Source organism: Thrips palmi, unplaced genomic scaffold (genome assembly GCF_012932325.1).
Source record: "Thrips palmi isolate BJ-2018 unplaced genomic scaffold, TpBJ-2018v1 HiC_scaffold_1, whole genome shotgun sequence".
In the NCBI taxonomy this organism is placed as follows: Eukaryota; Metazoa; Arthropoda; class Insecta; order Thysanoptera; family Thripidae; genus Thrips; species Thrips palmi.
The window spans coordinates 8,610,507-8,626,305 of NW_023144620.1; the positions used below are offsets into that span (position 1 = coordinate 8,610,507).

At 52.9% G+C, this 15,799-nt stretch overlaps 1 protein-coding gene across 1 annotated transcript in view; it reads left to right on the plus strand.

Annotated features, from left to right (window-relative positions):
* The window catches only part of LOC117654247 (adenylate cyclase type 5-like), a 33,409-nt gene that overhangs the window by 5,171 nt on the left and 12,439 nt on the right, over positions 1-15,799 (plus strand). The window lies entirely within an intron of this gene.

The window sequence follows — 15,799 nt, forward strand, 5'->3', positions numbered from 1 at the left end:
AGTGTAGCGGCCACGCCACGCGCCGCAGAGCTTCACTTCGGCCGGAACTTGGCGCAGAGCGTGCGCGTCGCCACACTGTGGGACACGAGTCGGGTGGACACACTTTCTGAACACGTGTCAACTTTTCTCTCCTCGTCTCTCTCTCTCTCTCTCTCTCTCTCTCTCTGGATCTCGAGTCTTCCAATGGTACTCGAAACATACACCAAAACATGCTCTAAGGAACCTATTGGTGCACTGTTGAGGTGACTAGTGTTTGTTCCTGGTGCCTCTAGTCGGGCGGGCTGTAGAGCTCAAGCCTGCGTTGGGGCTGCGACGCGTGTGTGTGACGCTGCACGGGGTGGAGTGAGTGTTCTTCCGTCCCTCCTCCCTCTGCCCCTCCACTGTCCCGGTCCTTTTGCACGGCTTCCGGCGTCTCGGCGGTGCCTGCCTGCCTGCCTGCCTGCCTGCCTGCCTGCCCCAGTCCGGGCCGCGCAAGACTGCGCCGCATTAAAGCTCTCGGAAGAGCCGCGTAGCGTTCTCTCTCCCCCCCCCTCTCTCTCTCTCTCTCTCTCTCTCTCTCTCTCTCTCTCTCCTCTCTCTCTCTCTCTCTCTCTCTCTCTCTCTCTCTCTCTCTCTCTCTCTCTCTCTCTCTCTCTCTCTCTCTCTCTCTCTCTCTCTCTCTCTCTCTCTCTCTCTCTCTCGTTGCGCCGTGCCTCCTCCTGCTGTTGCCGCTGCGCGCTGCCCCGCGCTGCTCGCCCCGATGAATGCCGTCTTGATCTCGGCAGGCCGCGCCGCCCCGCCCGAGCTGGCGGCCTGGCTGGCGGCGAGGGCGTAATGATCGGCGGACACAATGGCACGTCCGTTCGGCCCGATGAGGAGCACGCTCGGGATGACGGCGGGGCCGCGATAGTCCGTCTGGAGTAACTTCACCCTCCAGCGCTGCTTCCTTGTTATTAAAAAAAAATATTTATATTCCGTTGGGATCGGATTGCCGTGGTGCTGGGCCTGTCCAGGGCTCGCCCAGCCCAGGGTTGACCCTGCACAATGGGTCAGAAGACCGGCGCCGGCGGACAAAACTGAAGACGCGTTTAGCTCCAGAGTCGCTAAACGGGACTCGAACCGAGCGCGTGACCCGACCAATAGGTTCCTCGTTCGAAAAGCAGTCCATTGGTGGGGTCACACGATCGTTTCGAGTCCTCTTCAGCGACTCTGGAGCTCAAAACGCGTCCTAGATTTTGGCCGCCTCCACGGGTCTTCTGGCCCACTGTGCCGCGGCGGGTTGGCCGATGTGGCGTAAGTGACGTACGGTCGTCACCTGAGTCTGGGCGGTAACGAGGTGCCGGGCAGCGGCCGGGCAGTGGCGGGGCAGTGGCCCGACTGGGGTCTGCGTACGCGCCCCGAGCCCCGGGAGGAAACTCCGATGTCAGGTGCACACTGGAATAAAGAAAACTACACTCGAAATTACACTAAGTGAATGGGGAAAAGACTTTTGCTGCAGAGTGGTTCTGGTTCTCGTGGAGTGGCCGCCGGTATGGCACTTCTGTCGAAAAGTAAAACATTATCTTGCTTTGAAGCCCTGGCCGGGTGAAAAGGGTCGCGAGACCCGCACGTGAGCGGGCCGACTTGTCTGTCGGACAAACTTCTTACGCGGGCCGGAGTGCACCGGGCCCACCCCACCCCGCCCCGCCCCGCCCCGCCCCACCCCGCCCCGCCCCGCCCCGCCCCGCCCCGCCCCACCCCCGCCCCGCCCCACCCCGCCCCGCCGAGTGCGTGTTTGTCGCTGTCTATGCGGGGCGGACGGCGGGCCATCCCATCCGGCGGCATGCCCGCTCCCTCTCGCCCGATTGGCAGCACGCCGAACGTTGCTTTCCCCGCTCTGTCTCTCTCGCACTCGTGGGGCGTCCCGAAGGGGCGCGAGAGAGACAGCGCGACGGAAGCTCGGTCCGGAAGCCCGTAGGTCGGGTCGGATTATTCGAGGGAGGGCTCCGGGACGCACCGCCGCAAGCCCCCGGGACCCCGAAGGGCGACCGAGGGGCCGCCACATGTTGCTTCGGCCCGCCCCGGCCTGCTTCGGGTTGGAAGACGCCGGGCTTTACAGTTTTACGGCGCGGTCGTCGACGAGGTTGTCGTGAGGCTGCCGTCGGCGCGGCCAGGACGGCCCGGGCGCGCTGAGTGGCGGCGGCGGCGCGGATGACGACGAATATTTAGCGGAGGGGCAAAGTTTCCGCCAAAGGCCGCGGCGACGCGGCGGCGCGGCCCGTAATCCCGAGGCCCGCCGCGTCGCATCGCGTCGCTCCGCGTCGCCGTCGCCGCGTCACGCCGAGCGAACGGTAAAGAGGCGGGGCCCCGGCGAGGCCCTGATGTACGCCCTCTCAAGTACACGCCCTGCGGTACGCGCCCCGGCAAGCCCGCCCAATTTCAAGTTGTTGTTGCATTCGGGGTAAATAATTGTTTTCCCGTTTGTTTTCTTTTTGTCCCTCAACTTTTCAGAAGGAGAGCGTGCTTCTATTCCCCTTTTCCTCTCATTCGCGTCTTTTTTCTTTCGGCGACTCCTTATCTGCTTCCGGAGGCCCCGCCCGGCCGATACGCTCCGGGTCAACACCCCCGGCACGCCCACGCTCGCGCTGCACCCCCCCCCCCCTTTCCCCCTCCCCAAACCCCCCGGTTCCCGTTTGCTGCCGCTGCGCCTCCGCGGTACCATTGATTGAAGTAACCCGCGGCCGTTCGGCGCAAATCGGCGGGGCGGGCGGGGTGGCACCCCCGCCTGATTGGCGTGCATTGTGGCGATGCGTGTTTTGAATGTGGCGGCGTTGGGCGCTGCTTGTCCCTGCTTGTCGCCGCGGGGCTGGCTGCCGGGCTGGCTGCCGGGCTGCGGGCCGGGCCGTCAGTCAGGTGCGGGGCGCGGGAACAGATGTTGCTAGCAGAGGAAATTGCGAGTGGATTGGAGAGGCGGGGATTGGGCGCGCGAGTCCCTGTCGAGTCCTGCACTCGTCTCGTTCCATCCTTTTCATTTCCGCTCTTCGTTCCTCTTCTTCTCGTTCTCGGACTGTTCTTCCTTATCGTGTACTGCTTCACCCGCTGTTTCGCGTTCTCTTTCGCGTCCTCCTTCGCATCCTCTTTCACCTCCTTCCTTGTCCTTCTTCGCGTCCTCCTTCGGCCCGGCCTAGCCCCGCGAGGGACAATTAGTGGGGCAGCCTTTCGGCGCCCCGCCCCACCCTGCCCCGCCCCGCCCCGCCCCGCCCTGCCCCGCCCCGCCGCGGTCTATCCGGGCGTTCCCGGCTGAATGGCCGCCCTTTGGCTGCCCTTTCGAGCGTCCGCCTTCTTTTCGGCAGACTCTTCGTCGCCACCTGCCGGTCCGCGAGGTAGCTGGGACGGCCGGCGGGCTGCTTACCTGCAGTCTCATTCAGAGTGCCTCTCTCTCGCACGCATTGGGGCGTTCCGTACCGGTGCGAGAGAGAGACCGACGGCCGCACTGAGCGGAGCCAGTCTACCGGCCACGCGTTGGCCTGGCACCTTTAAGCTTCACACGCCCCCTCGCCCCGCAGTGTAGCGCCGCACGGCCAAAAGGGACAAAAAGCCGCGCTAAAAGGGGCGGTGAATAATTCTGGCAAGACACTGATTTTCTCTCTCTCTCTCCTCAGCGCGCCCACTTTCATTTTGCATGTTTTTTTTTTTTGCCCCGGTGGATGAATTGTTGATGCGCGGCACGGTGCCCTCGCCCCTTCCCCGGCCCGCCTCGCTTTTTATCCGGCCTTTTTAAGGCCGGATTCAAAGGAGTGCTCCGCCCGCATATGATGAGCATTATTTATCACACGTGTATTTCCGGTCTCTGGTCGTGTCGGCCGCGTCCTCTCAGCATTCTTTATTCCGTTTCACGTGCAAGGGGCGCTGCCTGGCCTATGCCCTGCCCGCCCGCCTGCCCGCGCGGTGGTCTGCGTCCGCGTCTGCGTCTCGCCCGAGGTCTCGGGGGCCCCCGGGGACAGTGCGGAGTGCGGTCCGAACGGTCGCTGCGTCGCTCTGTCTCTCTCGCACCCGTCGGGACGCCCCGCGGGTGCGACAGAGACAGAGCGATGGGGCTTCTGGAGCAGCCCGGCCATGCCTCGGCCGTGCCTCGGCCGTGCCCGCGCTTCATGCTCGCGTCAATGTCCGTCAGGGACAGGCCGCCGCCCGCCCGCCGTCCAATCCGCGTGCAGATGAATTTCTCGCGCAATGTCGCATGCTCTTTTTTCTGGCAGCTTTTTTTTGTGATTTTTTTTTGGGACTGCTGCATAGTTTTTAGGGGTTCCCAAGAACCCCTATTGTCCGAGGTCCGTGGATTCTTCCCCCCCCCCCCTTCTCCGATTTTCAAATAAACAACTCTAAACTATTTCAACCATGAAAAAAACGAAAATTCCAATTTTTTTCGAAAATTCATCGTGGAAATTTTCCGTAAACGCGAAAAACATAAATTTGCAACAATCGAAAACGAGAACCGTTAATGATATGAAAAAATGGTTCAAATAAAAAATGTGCCACTCCTCAAAACTAAACCTCCTGGCTCATCAAAGTAACAAGAATTCGTATATGTTCTGAGCAAATGGTCAAAACATGAAAAAAAATCTCCATGGCAACGGCATGGTCCCATCGTACCACCCGTCAAAATTTAAAGTCGCCCATTTAAAAAAATCAAAACGCCGTGAAATTTGAAAATGCAGATGCTAACACATTGCACGGAGTCTCAACGTTGGAACATCTTTAAAGTCTGTCACTACTAAAAAGTTCGTAGCAGAAACGACGCATCAAATTAATTTTCGTGGGTTGGCACCAATATGCTTCCCGTCTGCGCCCTTTCGAAAATCGCGAGGCTGAAAGAACGAACAGGCGCCCATTGAAACTGCCCCTCCATTGTTGCTGAGGTTGGATTGTTTGGCATGCTCTGAAAGGCTGCGGTTGTCTTGTCATGTTTTCCTCGATTTTCAACCAGTTATGGAAACGGGAACACCGTGCAATGCGATTAGCATTGGAATTTTTGTTTCTTTTACCTTTGTTGTTTTTGAGATTGCTGCTTGAAAAGTAGAGCCAGGAAAAAATATTGGTGGAGGTGGGTATGTGGCGTTCCGGTGCTGGAGCCTGGCTGGAGCTGGCTGGCCTGACCGGACTGGCGCGCGTAAAACGCTAAACTCGACCGACTCTTGGCTCTGGCGGTCGTAAATATCCCCTTCTTGATGAATTGCGCCGGCCGCTCGAGCCGCTCCGCTCGGCTCGTCGGCCTGCCGCCCGCCTGCCGCCCGCCTTCACGGCCTTCCCCGCCTGGCACCGCGCGCCGCCAGAATGCAATTCGCTTCCCTTCCAGGTGTTGGCTGGCCGACTTATTCCGAGAGTCCTTTCCTCAGCTCTCTCTCTCTCTCTCCCACTCGCAGGGTGTCCCGTACTCGTGCGAGAGAGACAGAGCGACGGAAAGGACTCAGTCTCCGCAGGCCTGCGAAGCTGCGAACAGCGCGCTGCCGTCTCTCTCTCTCTCTCTCTCTCTCTCTCTCTCTCTCTCTCTCTCTTCCCTCTCCGGTTCGCTCCGGGGGAGAGGCGAGGCCTCTATAATTAGAGCTGCTCGTTTGGAGCGCAGTGGTCCAGGTGGCGCCCCAGGCGGACTCAGAAGACTGGAAGTGCGAGACTTGGGATTCGATTTGGGTCCAGTTCGAAGTCTTCAGGTTGTGTGCGTCTTTAAGTAGTCAAAATATGCCATTCTCGTCCGCCTGAGGCCGGCTCTGGATCCGCCACTGGCCTTCAGCGGCAGCGGCGTGGCGGTTGCCGGCGCACAGTGGGCCAGAAGACCGACGCCGGCGGCCAAAACTCTGGACGCGTTTTGAGCTCCAGAGTCGCTAAATGGGACTCGGACCGAGCGTATTCTGACCGCCTCCACCGGCCTTCTGGCCCACTGTGCGGCGCGGCAGCAGAGCGAGCAGGCCCTGCAGTGCAGAGCGCCTGCCAAGCGGCGGGTAGGCAACGCAGCGGGCACAGCGCGTGCGCGCGCGGCGGGCTGCCTATGCCGCGTTCTGCGGGCGCCCTGCCGCCCCACTCCGCTGCGTCGCTCCATCGCTCTGTCTCTCTCGCACTCGCGGCGTGTCCCGTAGGCCCGAACTGGTGCGAGAGAGACGGAGCGTCGTGTTGGACTCGGCCCGGGTGCCGCCTTTATCAGGCCGCGCTGTCGGCTGCAGTTTTTGCAGCGGAAACATACAAACGACTGTGGCCGCCTGTCACCGGTTCCCTTTGGTCTCTCTCTCTCTCTCTCTCTCTCTCTCTCTCTCTCTCTCTCTCTCTCTCTCTCTCTCTCTCTCTCTCTCTCCCTCTATCTCCTCTTTGTCGCTCCTCTCGCGGCCCGCACCCAGTGTGGCGGCGCTGTGGTGGCTCTGCACACTGATTCCGGGAGTCGTCCTCGTCGCTCTGTCTCTCTCGCACTCACAGGGCGTCGCTCGAAGGTGCGAGGGAGACAGAGCGAAGCTGCCGCCAAGCGAAGCGTGCGCCGTCAATGTTCGGCCGCATGCAAAGCATTGTTATCTGCTGCCGCTGCGGAATGGTGGCGACTCAGGCTCACTCTGCGGCGCTTGGCGCACGGAGCGGCCAAGTCGAGCCGCGTTGCTATTTTTGCGCGGACAACAGTCCCGGCCGGTCCACCCGCCACAACCTTGGCGGTGGCCCTTCCCTCCCACGCACAAAAATGGCAAAGGTGAGGGAGTGGGGTGGGGGGTTGGGAAGGGAGGGTGTCGGAAGGCCGCGGTCCCACAGCGATACGAAGCGGCCCGCCGACACGGAGCCCGGCAAGCGCGGCAGCGCGGCCCAAATCCGCGCTATTTACATTAATCCGCGGTGTGTGTGGCTCGGCGGGGCCGCGGGGCCACCGCGGGGCGTGGTGGCGAATGCGAATAGGAATCGCTACCACTTGCATGCAACTACACTGTCGGCGCCCGTGTGTGTGTGTGTGTGCGTTCGTGCGTGTGTTTCAGGGGAGGTGGCGGGAGGTGGTGTAAGTGATTGCGTGCGTGTTAGTGTGCGTCCGTGTTAGTGTGCGTGCGTGTTAGTGTGTGTGCGTGAGTCGGCACCCGTTTCCATCCTCATTCACCTGGCGTGCGCGCGCCATACTTTCACTCGGCGCGTGACATTTCGGTCACGGTTCCGGCCGTGATTGTGTCCGGCGCGGCGTGCTTCGTGTTTTGGGGCGGGCAGGCGGGGGAACCAACCGTTTTCACTGACAAGCGAATTAGATTCGTTTCTCTCTCTCTCTCTCTCTCTCTCTCTCTCTCTCTCTCTCTCTCTCTCTCTCTCTCTCTCTCTCTCTCTCTCTCTCTCTCTCTCTCTCTCTCTCTCTCTTGAGGTAGACAGAGTGCTCCAGTGAGGCTCCCAGATTTAGCCTTTTTACTAGTGTTTCCTGGTGAAAGAAGTCCAAAACCCATTAGAGAACAAAATCAGTCAGTGACAGTGATCATAATGTGAAGAAAATTTCCACGATTCCCCCGACGGATCGGGCGGAAAAGTGAAATCAGTCCTAGCCGGACTCGTGGACTTTTCCCGCCTTTTTCAACAAGTCAACTTTAACAACGAAACCAGCATCCTTTCGCAAACATGGATTACGCGAGTGCAGCATCGTCTTCAAGAGCCCCCCATGTCCAACTTAAACCCCGTTACTCAAGAAACTCTGAAAGTGAACCCAGTGCTAGTGAAAACTTAACCTCAAAATCCCCCCAAACCAACCCCAACCAACAAGACAACAACAACATTGCCTATTCTCCCAATAGGAAGAATGCCATAATCATTGAAAACATTCACCAAGTCAGTCAAGACCAGTGCCTCCGAGCTGTCGCTGATGTGATAGGAGGACGAAACATTCATTACTGTACCCGCCTTAGTGGAGGGCGAGTTTGTATGTACCTGACGAATGAGAACTTTGTAAACCAAATTTGCGAGGAAGGAGGGATACAGATTGGTCCACTTTACTACCCTTGTCGACGCTATGTTACTGAAGCAACCAAGTTCATAGTTTCAAATTGTCCTCCTGAAATTCATGACGAAGATCTCAAGGACCTCCTAGCACCCTACGGAAGAGTTGTCTCTGCCCCAACCAGACTCAAAGTATCAACAACTCATGATGATCTCAAACACGTCAAGTCCTGGAAGAGATCCATATTCATCATGATTCCCTCTGGAGCTCCAGAAATGCCAAAAAAATACTGGTTACTACTGTTGAAAACAACAAGGTCACCTTGTACATTGACCGAGATGACATTATGTGCAACTTCTGTCTCGTGCCAGGACATCTCGAGGCAAAATGCAAGAAGAAACTCAACCAGGATCAAGAATTCCCAGCCATCAGACCACCAGTTTCTCAACGCTTGTTGATCAACAGAACATCCCGCCCAACAACTGGACAACAACCATCTGGAAGTTCAAGTTCAGTACCCCACATTCCCATGCCAAATTTCGTTGCTGCTACAGTGCTGCAACCTTCTACTTCCATGTCATCTCAGACAGTCACATTGCAAGACTCAGAGTTCACTTTCAGCACTCCTACCATCCTAACACCCGAAACAAGTCAAGTACCCCAACAGCGGAATGAGCAACCTCAAGAAATTTCCATTACGGAAACTATTTATGGAGACACATTATTTACCCCAAGAAACTCAAGTGAGAAAGTAACTGACACTTCACAAATTGATGATTTGATGGACAGCCAACTGGAGTCAAGTTGGTACTATCAATCTCAGAATGAAAGTGTCAAGAGAAAAGAGCGTTCCCCTGAAAAAGACAGAGAAACTGATCTCGATATGAACACTGATTCAAGCACAACATCATCAATCTCATCATCTGCCCCCAACAAGAAGCAAAAAGTAAAGAAGAATAAAGAAGATGCCCTCCAGACAGTACTCAACCAAATGACTTTCAAAGAATCCTTCCTGAAGAGAGAAGACTTCATTGATTTCATGAAAGACGCCCGAGGCAAGTCCAACTCCAAAAATATTGCAGCCAGATATACTCAGAATTTTGGAGCCTTGATAGTTCAACTTCAAGAAGCCGAAAACGTCTGCATGGACTTCAATCTTAAAAGGAGATTTCAGCGTGCAGCAGACGCTTTGAGAAGTCAAGAAAATCCAGAAGACCAGAGTGAACAATGAAAAACAGTGATAACAGCTTTTTATATTTTTTACTGTGCCTATCAGTCAAAAAAAAATTGTACAAAAAGCCAAAATGTCGATATTCACATTAACATCTGTGGTGGTAATCATGCTTAGCATTCTCACTTTGAATGTTAAAGGTTTAGTCACACAAGAAAAACAACTTTGCCTACAACAATTTGCCGATAATCACCACAATTCAGTGCTCTTTTTGCAAGAGACTAATCTTTCAAGATCAACACCGATGGCTAGAACTATGGATTTTACATTCTTCCTTAACCCCCCTGTACAACCTTCTTCAGGCGTCGCCATTGCAATCAAGAATCAACTTCTTCAAGAAACCAAGATAATTCAAGAATCAAATCTAGTCCCTGGATACTTACAAGCACTGCATCTTGAAATCAAGAGCTACAAATTTTACTTCATAAATGTTTACATGCCTCATAATGCACAGGTTGCATCTCAGGTATTAAACAAAATTCATAATTTTTTGTCAACAATTACAAGTGAAGATGCCATCATCATAATGGCTGGAGACTGGAATACAACTTTAGCCAAAGAAGATAGAAGAAACTGTTCTGAAAAAAGAACTCAATTAGTAAATCAAATCCAAGTTCTTCTGCAACAGTACAATCTGACTGATGTTTGGAGAAACTTCAACCCTAACAAACAACAATTCACCTACAGAGGATTACAAAACAATCATCCCATGGCTAGACTGGATCGTGCTTACATCCAAGCCCGTAACTTACATGCAGTACAAAGCACAAATATTATTCCATCCTTCTCTGACCATGATGGAGTAACCATCACTCTAAATATTTTTGAAAAGAATTATAAAACACCTTATTGGAAGTTTGATGTAACTCTTCTCAAGTCAAATGAATATATTCAAATCATAAAAAACATCATAGAATATTTTGAAGAAAAGGAGCAAGAAGAAAATTCAAATATAGTTCAACTGTGGGACTGTTTGAAACAAGAAATATCTTTAGCTTCACAACGGTTTTCCAAAAAACTAAAAGAAGATTCAGAAGAAAAACTCAAGACACTTACTTCAACAATAAGTCACATTGATAAAAAAGAAGAACTGTCAAGAAATGATCAAAAACTTCTGCTTCAAATCCACAAAGAAATATCATCAATTTACAACAAGGACGCATCCCTCAAATTAAATTTGTTGGAGTCACAAGTCCGTCAAGAAGCCAATACTTCATCAAAATTTTTCCTCAGAATTGCAAAGCAATCTAAGCCTTCAGCTGTTATAAATGAACTTTTAATTGATGGGCAAGTAACATCAGACAAGACTGCAATTTTTACAGAAGTCCAGAAGCATTTTCAGAGTGAGTTTAGTTCACAAAATTTGTCCCAGAATTTTAATCCAAATAGTACTCTCTACCAAGATACTCCCTCTCTGAGTCAGCATGACTCAGAAAAGTGTGAAGAAAAAATAACTGAAGAAGAGATAAAAGAATCCATACAATGTGCACAACTAAACCGAGCTCCAGGCATGGACGGTTTGCCAATTGAATTTTATAAATTCTTCTGGGAAAATCTTAAAAACCTTTTCACCAAAATGGTTCAACATTTTCAAGAGACCGGACAACTTCCCAAATCTATGAAGAAAATAGTCATATCTCCAATCCCCAAACCAGGGGACAGAACTACTCTAAAAAGTTGGAGACCAATTGCCCTGATGAACTGTGATTACAAAATAATATCAAGAATCTTCAGTAAAAGAATAGCCTCAGTCTTACAATCACTGCTCAGCTCTGATCAAAGCTATTGTGTTCCCAGCAGAACAATTTACAACAATCTGCATTTAGTAAGAAATGTCATTCGTTATTCCAACAGGAACCAAACAAACCTTGCAATCTTGGCTTTAGATCAGTCTGGAGCTTTTAACAAAATATCCCACAAATATTTAGAACATCTTCTCAAACTCCATAACTTTGGACCAAATTTAAGAAGATCAATATCTGCACTAATTCAAGAAACAAGAGGATTTGTCAAGATTGGATCTTCACTGCTAGCCCCTTTCCTGTTTGAGAATGGCTTTCGACAGGGTGACCCTATTGCTGGGCCACTCTACGTTATCTCATTTGAGCCCTTCCTCCGCCTCGCTGCCAAGATGATGACCCAGAGTGGGATCCCCATTCCCAGCTCCAACTTGAAAGTACACTCAACAGCTTTTGCGGATGATGTACATTTTTTCATAACTGATGATCAAGACTTTGAAAAAATATCTCAGGCCTATAGCTATTATAGCCAAGAATCAGGAGCACAACTTAATACAACAAAGTCAAAAGGCCTCTTTTGTGGTGCCTGGAAAAAAAGGAATGATAAACCATTAGATTGTCATTGGAACAATGATGGACTGAAGATTTTGGGAGTATTCATAGGAAATACTCCACAATATGAAGAAGAAAATTGGACTTCACTCATCATAAAAATCAAAGGAACTCTCAATAACTGGTCCCAACATGTGAAACTCACTTCTCTTATTGGGAGAAAAATTGTCTGCAATCAGCTGGCAGGGTCCCAACTCATCCACACCCTCAACATTCTTCAACCACCAAGACAGTTCTTTGAAGAAGTCCAAAAATCCATGGTTGACTTCATATGGCAAGGCAAGCACTGGCTCCATAAAAATTATGTTTTTGCAAACACAGAATTAGGTGGAGTGGGACTCACGCACCTGGAAGCAAAAACCAAATCATTAAGACTTAAATTAGTGCAAGACATTCAAAATAATTTTGATTGCCAAGAACCAGTTTTCCTATATCATCATTACAACATGTCTCTCTATGGAAAGTCAACACCTCAACATTTTTTCATGCAGCAGAAGAACATCACTGAAATGGCAAATCTGGACAACTTTTATTTTAGTCTCTTAAATGCATGGTATGATATTCAACCAACCCTAATAACAACACAATTTACTTTCTCAATACTGAAAGAAATGCCTCTTTATGGAAGTAAAATAATCCAAACAGAAGAAATCAGCATCATTCCTGAATGGCGCACCATCGGAATTACCAAACTTGGACAGTTACTAACCTCTCAAGGAAATTGGGCGGACTTGGAAATTCAAAACCTCTCAGCACCAACCCAGAGGAGAATCAAAAACAATTTCACTCAAATTAAAAATTTTCTTGCTAAGAAGATGTCTCTAGAAGAATCGCCAATCCAATTCAAGTTCAAAGCTCAACCATCAAATGAAGAAAGAAAATTTCCTGGAACAAGAAAACAACATTACCTCACCACCCTGCAATACTATTTGAAGAATCCAGAAGTTACAGGAAAAATCACCTGGCTTGACAAGCCCATCAAGTGGGATGTTATCTACAGATATCCAACGGACAGAAGAGACTCCGATATTACATGGAGACTTCTTCACAACTCTCTTGTTACTCCTAGAAGACTAAATCTCTGGAAAGTCATCTCATCAGGACAGTGCCCATGGTGCAAAGAAGAAGAAGGAAATACAATGCATATGTTTTTCCAATGTCAACATGTTAAACCTCTCTGGAATTTCATCTCATCAAAAATTGCCACCATCAATCACTCAGCGCTCCCAAACTACGAACAGCTGCTAGTTGGCTTCCCATCAAAGAACCCAGCTGCAAATTTATCCAATTTCATTCTAGTCCTTGCCAAAAGCACCATTTATAGATGCTACATGAATATAATCAAAGAAGAAAATCCACCTAACCCTTGTTATCTCAAATTGTTCAAAAGAAGACTCAAGTACAGATTAGCACTCGAAGAACATCACGCTGAAGTAACAGGTTTCAGAATTAAGTTTGAAGAGACTTTCTACATCAACAATGCCCTCAGAAATTTTTAATTATCTGATTAGAAAAGCACAAGCAAAATCAACAAGCTTCAAACTCAAGAAAAAGAAAAAGAAGAAAATGTAAACAAGGAGAAATACCAACCCCTCGAATCAATTTCTCCTCTCTTTTCTTCAAAGAGGAAATCACCACTTTGTAGAAAATGAAGAAGGGAGAAGAAAGAAGAATTCCAGAAAAACAATTTCAATGTAAACATATGTCTACAATCCATTTCTTGCAAGTCTAAATCAGTCATCATTTTGCTGTAAACCGGGCCCCTGCCACCCTGAGCATAGGCCACCATCGTCACACCGAAGAGAGCCAGTGCGCTGTTGCCTACCTGCACGGCGCCATAAAGACAACCTTTTTGAAGTATCCTTAAAAATGCATATTATTTACTAATCTTTTTTCTTTATTAAATTATCTTATTTTCTTTATTTAAAAAAATGTTAATTGTTTAAAAAAAAAAAATAAAAAAAAAAACAAATTGTAAAACACTGCATCATGCACCATAAATACCTCAAGAGACATCAAAACTGCATGTTTTTTTGTGACAAATTTTCACAAACCCCTTTTTGGCCCGCTTTGTGAACTTAAAAACCCCCCAATAAATCCTGTTATAAACTTAAAAAACTCTCTCTCTCTCTCTCTCTCTCTCTCTCTCTCTCTCTCTCTCTATCTCTCTCTCTCCTTCTCTAAGGGCTGGCGGGCCGCGGGCTGGAGATTAATTACAGTGCGGTGTGGCCGAACCAGACTTGTCGGGAGGGTCGAGGCCCCCAGCCGGGCTCGCCTCGGCTCGGCTTTTGCCTGCTCGGCTCGGCACCAGGTCCATGTCCGCGCCGCCCCGCGCCGCCCCACGCCGCCAACGGCCTCGCTGTCCGTCTAGGAAAGGTGTTTGCCGTTCGGCCAATGGCGTGGCGGACTGCGTGGGCCGCTGCGGGCCGTGCCCCGGCCGGGCCCGCCACCCAACCGCCGCCAGAGTGAATCCAAATGAACGTGCCGGTGTGGGGTGGGGGTTATTGCGTGGTCGCGGAACTGTGTCCCCAAAAGGTGCAGTGGTGGGGGCTATTTGCGGTGGGTAGCGTGCATGCCTCTGTGTGTGTGTGTGTGTGCGTGCGTGTGTGCGCGCGCGCGCGCGTGTGTGTGTGTGTGTGTGTGTGTGTGTGTGTGTGTGTGTGTGTGTGTGTGTGTGTGTGTGTGTGTGTGTGGACCAGCGCGTTGCAAGACCGAATAAACGAGATTGGTGCCGGCCGCCCAGGGAGCTCTCCTCGACTACGGCCCGGCCGGGCTCGGCTCTCCATCTCGGTGAACCTGAACGGCTGGCGCTCCGATGCCTGCCTGGCGCGCTTTGGCGTGCTTTGACGTGCACAGCGAACTTGCCCGCTGCCGCGATGCAGCAGAAGGCTTTTTGCCCGGCGCTGCGTCGCCAGGCTGCCGAGGGCCTGGGGGCTGCGGGCTGGTTCCACGCGCAGTCGCGCTGTCTCTCGCACCCCCACGGCCCGCCACGTGAGTGCGAGGGAGACGGAGCGACCAGCCTGCCGACGGGGCCGCGACGTCGGCCGGACGCCCTGGACGCGCCTCGGCAATGGAAGGGGATAATCTGATATTGCTGCAGTAATGCTGTGGGCTTGGCCGGGCCGGGCGGACCGAGCCCCAGCCCCGGGGGTCTGGCGCGGCACGGCGCGCCACGGCGCGGCACGGCGACAGCGTGTGTGGCACACTGTGTGGCGACCGCAGGGCGGGCGGACGGACGGACGGCGACAGGCAGACTGACAGGGACAGATCCCTTCCCCCCCCCCCCAATTAGGTAGGGCTGCCGGGCTCGGCCTGTGCGAGCCCAGCACCACCGTAGCGAGCGCCTAACGTGCCACCAAGCTGCATGCCAGGGAATGCAGGCTGGGCTGCCACCGATGCCCTGTCTCTCGCAGTGGCTGCCGCACAGTGGGCAAGAAGGCCGGAATCCCGGACGCGTTTTGAGCTCCAGAGTCGCTTAACAGGACTCGAACCGAACGTGTGACCCCACCAATGGATCGCTCTCCGAACGAGGGAATCCATTGGTGGGGCCACCCGCTCTGTTCGAGTCCTGTTTAGCGGTTCTGGAGCTCAAAACGCGTCTAGAGCTTTGGCCGCCTGCACCGGTCTCCTGGCCCACTGTGTCGCGTCGCCGTTGGGCCGTTACGGCGGGATGGTGCCTTAGCTGGTGCCTTGGCTGATGGCTGGAGTTAGGGGCTTGATAGACTCAAGGGCTGATACCGCCGAGACACGAGCCCTCTGCCTAATTCGACGGGGAGCCGGAGGTCCTCGGCGAGGTCCTTGATGAGCCGCGCTCGGGCGAGTTTCGAACCCGGGACCCGTTGCTCGTGGCGCCGCCTCTCTGCGCGCTCGGCTGCCGCACCAGTGCGTAGAGCGGGGCCGGTCGAGGAGGGCCATGCATGGCGGAGCGCTAAGCGGCGCCACGTCAGCGCACGGCAAGTCGTTACGGGTGTGCCAGCCGCCCGCGTCGAGGCGAGGCCTGTGACCTTGGCGGAGTTTGGGAGCAAGGCCACCACGCCGGGGTAAGGCCGTGAGCTGGTGACTGGTTAGGAGAGTCATTTTCGTCGCTCTGTCTCTCTCGCACTCGTGGGGCGTCCCGTATGGGTGCAAGAGAGACGGAGCGCGACGGCTGCGGATCCCCGCGGAGGCCCTGAGGGACCTGGCCATGGCCAGGCCTTGGGCCAGGCAGTGCGTTATACCTGCCGGCCGCCCCGCCTCGCCTCGCCGAGCGAGCGCCATTTCAAAGAGTATTTCTCATTAGGAGCCACAATGTCTGGCCGCGGCGAGCGGTGGGGTTGGCGAGCCGGAGCC